At 49.2% G+C, this 6,176-nt stretch overlaps 1 protein-coding gene across 2 annotated transcripts in view; it reads right to left on the minus strand.

The window, feature by feature from the left end:
• The window catches only part of LOC107117089 (glucosylceramidase-like), a 74,832-nt gene that overhangs the window by 59,594 nt on the left and 9,062 nt on the right, over nucleotides 1-6,176 (minus strand). Inside the window, exon 1 of one of the 2 annotated variants that reach the window (XM_015419126.1) lies at nucleotides 2,856-2,907. The exons of the other annotated variant lie outside the window; for it this stretch is intronic. The gene's annotated coding sequence lies outside the window, so the exon portion shown is untranslated. Of the gene's footprint in view, nucleotides 1-2,855; nucleotides 2,908-6,176 lie in introns of those variants that run through there. 2 annotated transcript variants of the gene reach the window in all.

Consider the following 6,176-nt stretch of genomic DNA (forward strand, 5'->3'; position numbering starts at 1 on the left):
CTGCTGGCAATTTATTTTTCCTTGTAAAGTTGGAATAGGCCCGATAGGCCAAATCCATCTCTTCTTTTATTTTGTCCGCTTCAGTGCCAACCAATGGTGCAAGTGCAGTTGATAAAATGTCTCTGAGGATCTGTGCTGGAGAAGACTCTTGAGAGTCCCTTGGACTGCCAGAAGATCAAATCAGTCAATCCTAAAAGAAATCAACCCTGACTGTTCCCTGGAAGGCCAGATAATGAAACTGAAGCTCAAATACTTTGGCCACCAAATGAGAAGGGAGCACTCACTGGAGAAGACCCTGATGCTGGGAAAGATCGAAGGTCAAAGAAGATGGGGACGGCAAAGGATGAGATGGTTGGACAGTGTCAGCGACGCAACGAACATGAAATTGAGCCAACTTCAGAGAACAGCGGAAGACAGGAGGGCCTGGCGGGAGCTGGTCCATGGGGTTGCGAAGAGTCGGACTCGACTGTGCGACTGAACAACAACAATAACAGGTTAGAACGGATAAAAGGAAGTCCTTCTTCACCCAAAGGGTGATTAACACATGGAATTCACTGCCACAGGAAGTGGTGGCGGCTACAAGCATGGACGGCTTCAAGAGGGAATTGGATAAACATATGGAGCAGAGGTCCATCAGTGGCTATTAGATACAAGGTACAGATAGGAACTCTTGGTCTGGGCCAAGTGATGCTCTGTATTCTTGGTGCTTGGGAGGGGGGGGGGGCTTCTAGTGTCCTGACCCCACTGATGGACCTCCTGATGGCCCCTAGTATTTTTTGCCACTGTATGACAGAATGTTGGACTGGCTTCTCTTATGTTCTTATTGCCAAGAGAATGGATCTTATCTGCTGTACTTTGAACAGATTACTAGCATATTTATGGGTACATAATGTTCACAATGCAGTCAGAAGCATCAGTTTTAATGTGGCCTATATTAAAGAAGCTCAGATGTGGTCTCAAGAAGTGCTTAGGGGAAGTCAGAGGACAAATATATTTTCTCACCTTGTGCTGAGCGCTGTACATCCCATCAGCATTTCATAAGTTATGGCAACAGCTTGAGGGCTTAAAAACTAATACCAGGAGAGACTTGGGCTGCCAACTCTGGTTTGGGAAATTCCTCGAGATTCAAAGGTGGACTTTGGGGAGGGGAGGCAGCTCAGCAGGGATGTGATGCCATACAGTCCCCCCCCCTCTCCTATGCTGCCATTTTTTCCAGGGGGACTGATCTCTGAATTCTAGGGATCTTGTTGAAATTCCGGGAAAACCCCAGACCTGACCTGGAGGTTGAAAACCCTCCGTGAACCAGGATGGGCTCCCTCCCAGGAGGTCTCCTTTGTCGAAAGCTTGGGGGGGGGCAACAGTGGGGGGGCTTCTAGTGTCCTGGCCCCACTGCTGGACCTCCTGATGGCACCTCTTATTTTTGGCCACTGTGTGACAGAGTGTTGGACTGGATGGGCCATTGGCCCTGATCCAACATTGGCTTCTCTTATGTTCTTATGAGTAGAACCCTCTGTATTTGAAGACGTTCTGTTCATATAGGAGCTCAAAAAATTTAGTTCCAGCTGACGGGGAGAACCGACACTTAATCAGGCATATAACCATTTGGAAGAACACAGTTAATTTTTGAATTTATTATTATTACAGCGCATAGCCAGCAATATAAAACCATACCTACAAATATTTATCATATAAATAAATTACAGTGTCAAAAGTATCCAGATGGTAACTCTATTAAGATAAGACAAGGTTAAATAAAAGTAAAATTTTACAAGCATTTTTATCACTAAAACCAAAAGTACGGTGTAATGTTAGACAAAATTTAGTCTTAAAAAGATAAAATAACGAGAGTGAAAAGATCAATAAGATTAAAATCAACCAGACCTAACCCAAATGGCTGCCTGGACGCTGATGAGCTTTTACAACCAAAAAGCAGAATTTAGCTATCTGATGTTGCGCTACATGATCAGAAGTAGAAAGCAGTTTCTCTATCTTATCATGATCTGAGGAGCCAACCAAGAGAGGGTCAATACGTTTTGTGCGAGCTTCGTTATATAATGGACACCTCAGGAACACATGTTCCTGAGATTCGATCTCCCCAGACGCACACATACATAGCCTCTCATTTCGGGGAGTTTTCTTGAATTTGCCCTCAAGAACTGCAGAAGGTAAGGCAGAGCATCTGGCCAGAGTATACGCCCTCCTAAGTTTATTTGACTCCAAAACAGTTAAATATGGAGCTTGAGCAACAATATCTTTGCTACTATATGGCGCTATAAAAGCAGGGGTCGCCTGTAAGTCCAGTTGGCGTTCGATGTCTTCAATCCTCTGCCTAACCGCTAGCTTAGCTTGATCACCACCCCTTTCCAAAAGCTCCTGGGGAGGAAATCCTAACAACGTAATTTTCTGAATAGTAGAGGTTAGCCATTCGGATTGAAAATCATCAGACAGGATTAAAGGCACAAGGCCACATGGATTTAGGTTTATCTTTAACCAGAAAAAGATAGAGTGCAAGGTGATCTTGGCTTCACCTTTCAACATACCAGTCTCTAACCGTACCATTGCGTTGGTAACACACCTTGGAACTTGGAGCACTGCTCTCAAAAATTTCGATTGAACCAACTCTAATGGGGCATAACAAGAGGATGGCGCTCCAAGTAGCGTCCCATAGAGCATCTGGGCTAATGTTTTAGCCTTAAAAAGTTTCAGCGCTGCTGGCACGAAATAGCCCCCTGTAGAACGAAAAAACTTGAGTATACCTTGGGCGGATTTATCACCCGTGCATGCTGCTGCCTGACTGTGAGCGAACTTAGAGCCCGAGGCTTGGATAATCATGCCAAGGTAGCGAAAGGTAGTACCTGTTCAAGATTCTGGTCATTTACACTCCACTTTCTTAACTTAGGTCTCCTGCCAAAGGCCATCACCTTCGTCTTCTGATAGTTAATAATCAATTTCTGTGCACTGCAATAACTAGCAAACCTCTTTAGTGCCCTTCTCAGGCCAATTGAGGTTCTGGAAAGAATGACAGCGTTGTCAGCATATAAAAGTATGGGAATAGGTCGCTGGGCCAATTTGGGTGGATGAAGATCTGTATCATTAAGATATCTGACAACATCATTAACATAGAAGTTAAAAAGAGCTGGAGCCAACATACACCCCTGCGTAACTCCCTTGAGGGTGGAAATTTTATCTGTCAGGTGGCCCAACCCAGTACATCTAACCCTCAGTGAGGTTTGTTCGTGTAAAGCACAGATGAGGGCTAGAAGTCTCCTATCTATTGTGGAAGCTTCAAGTTTGCTCCATAGTACAGGTCGAGAAATAGAGTCGAAGGCCGCTTTAAGATCAATAAAAGCCGCATAAAAAGACGGAGGGCCCTTACGAACATATTTTTCTATAAGATGCCGAAGTAGAAGACAGTGGTCCATTGTCGATCTGCCCTGCCTAAACCCTGCTTGTTCCTGAATCATTATATCATCCTGCTCCATCCAGAGTGTAAATTTTTCTAAAAGATGTTTAGCATATAGTTTACTAATAACACTTAATAGACTGATAGGCCTATAGTTAGCAGGATCTTTTCGGTTACCTTTTTTGTAGAAAGGAACGACCGCAGCCACCCCCCATTCTTTTGGAACCTTCCCTGTTGTATCAATATAAGTAAATAGATGCACTAGAAAGGGGGCCCACCAATTTATGTTTTCCCTCAAAAATTCAGGAGAGATACCATCCAGACCAGGGGCCTTGCCTCTTTTAAGCTGGCCTATCAATGATGAGATCTCTTTTGGAGAAACCGAGGGCCAGCTTGGCAGGTCACTGAAAGCTGTAGACCTAGAAAAAGGGGCAGAATTATCATAATACATATTCTGAAAGCATAGAATCCAAGTTTCAGATGAGATATGGGTTTCCCTTGTTAGAGTACTATTCCCCCTTTGACTGGAAACCATCCTCCAAAATAAAGCAGAGTTCTTTTCTTTGGCAGCTTGGAAAGAACACAGTGACATGAAATGTTTTATTATGTAGTAATTTTGGATCTTGTTAAGTTGTTAAAGTTCCATCTTGGATAAAGCTTTGGTGAAACGAGGCTCTGGGCGATTTACAGCACTATGGAGATGAAAAATACAGGTAATATATAATCAAAATAACTGACAATAAAAAAGAAAGTTAAAACCAATCAAGACGGCAATTAAGGAGGCTGGCTACACTGCTATCCCACACGGTAGGGTAGGGCAGGGTATGTGGGGGCCAAAGAAGAAAAAGGGAGAGGGGGCCAGTCTCAACTTCCCATTGTTGCCCTGAACTAAAAGCCTGGCAGAACATCTCCGCCTCACAGGCCCTGCGGAATTGCATAAGATCCCGCAGAACCCTGATGTTATTCGGCAGAGAGTTCAACCAGGTCGAGGCCAGGACGGAGAAGACCCAGGCCCGTAGCCTGCGTTGGGCCCTGGGGGCCTGGGCCTCCCACGGGTTTTGCGGGGCCCCTCCCCCGATCCTCTGCTCCCCCCCATGGCCTCGCGGAGGGAGGGAGAGGCGGCCGGCCGGCCTGCCTGAAAGAGACCAACGCGACGAGCGCGAGGCAGGCTAGGCGAGATCCCTTCCCCGTCCACCACCGGCAGGCTGGCTCAGCTGTGTGGGAAAGGCCCGCGGGACTGGGGAGGGAGGGGCCTGGCACTTCCGAGATGGGGCGGCGCCGACCCTAGCCCTGGTTGAGGGCAGCCGGACCTCCCTAGGGCTGGGGATTACCAGCAAGTTGTTATCCGCTGATCTCAGCATTCTTCTGGAGACATACTGGAGGAGATGGTCCTTAAGGTACATGGGTCCCTGACTGTTCAAGGCCTTGAAAGTCAACACTAACACCTTAAACCTGACTTGATACTCCACTGGTAACCAGTGTAGCTGGCGCACAGGCCCACAGCTACCGCGGGGCCCACGGGGCCCAACCCCCTGTGGTTTTTATGGGCCCCTCCCCCGGTCCTCGACTCCCCCTCCCTACCCCCGGCCCCCTCACCCCGATTGATCGCTGCACAGAAAGGGTTAATTAGTGTGGGGTGAGGGAGAAAGTCGGCGGAGGGTCGGAGGGGGGGCGCTGACTTCCCAGCGGAGACTGTGGCAAGCTTCCAGGGAGCCTCCCCGGCCAGCTGCGAAGCATCAGCTCCTCTGGCCTGAACAGCCCAATGCCTACTTAACTGAGAGCTCAGCCCCACCGACTTCCAGGGGACTTGCTCCCCACCAGTATCCAGGAGCCCAGGCCGAGTACCGTAGGCAGTGGCCAATGTAGCTGGCCACTCACCCGCAGTCTCTGTGCTCCTGCCCAGGGCCGCCTCCCCCTCCCGCAATCTGAAAGGATATCCTGTCCCTCCCCCGCACTCCAGCCGCCCACCCCGCAATCGCTGCCAGCCCCCTGTTGGCTTCACAACCTCCCTGCAGGCTGCTCGGCGCTCTGAAGGTGTCAGCAGGTTCAGGTGACTCCCGCTGTGCTTCTCTCTCCCCAACCCCGCCGTCCATCATGGCTTCAGGCTTTCCTCCCCGCCCCCTTGTAATCAGCAAAAATCCGGGGGGGGGGAGTGAGAGTTATAGATATTTGAAGAAGAAAAAACCCCGCAGGCGTAGTGCTGGTTTTCTGCAAAGGAGCAGAGAGGATTGTGCCATGGAAGGAGGAGGAGGGGGAGGGGGGAAAGGGAGGGGACATTTGAAATCCGCCCGCCCGCCCCATTCAGTCCTTTGGTGCCGTCGAGCCTTTCGCCTGCAGAAGCAAGCAGCCCGAGGCGGGCAGCCCTGATCCCATTAAGGCATGAACGGACTGTCACCTTCAGCTGTTCTCGCCATCCCGTTCCCCCACCCGCCGGCTTTTTCACTTCGGGAACACAAAGCTTTCTCCCTTCTAAAATCTTATTAACCAGCTTTATTTCTCCTGATGGCAGGCCCCCTCAGAAAAACATTGGCCCCCTGAGAAAAAAAGTAGCTAGCTACGGGGCTGCTGGTGCAGCGCAGGTTGTATGTGTGCTATCTGTGGTGTTCCTGCTGGGACTCGCGCCGCTGCATTCTGGACCAGTTGGCGCCTCCAGGTCAGTCTCAAGGGCAGGCCAGCATAAACCAAGTTACAGTAGTCCAGCCTGGAGGTGACCATTGCATGGATTCGGGGGGGGGGGGCATCGATCGAGTTAATGGCGGACGCCTTTTGAGGG

The sequence above is a fragment of the Gekko japonicus genome, unplaced genomic scaffold, assembly GCF_001447785.1.
Source record: "Gekko japonicus isolate JY-2015 unplaced genomic scaffold, Gekko_japonicus_V1.1 scaffold25, whole genome shotgun sequence".
In the NCBI taxonomy this organism is placed as follows: domain Eukaryota; kingdom Metazoa; phylum Chordata; class Lepidosauria; order Squamata; family Gekkonidae; genus Gekko; species Gekko japonicus.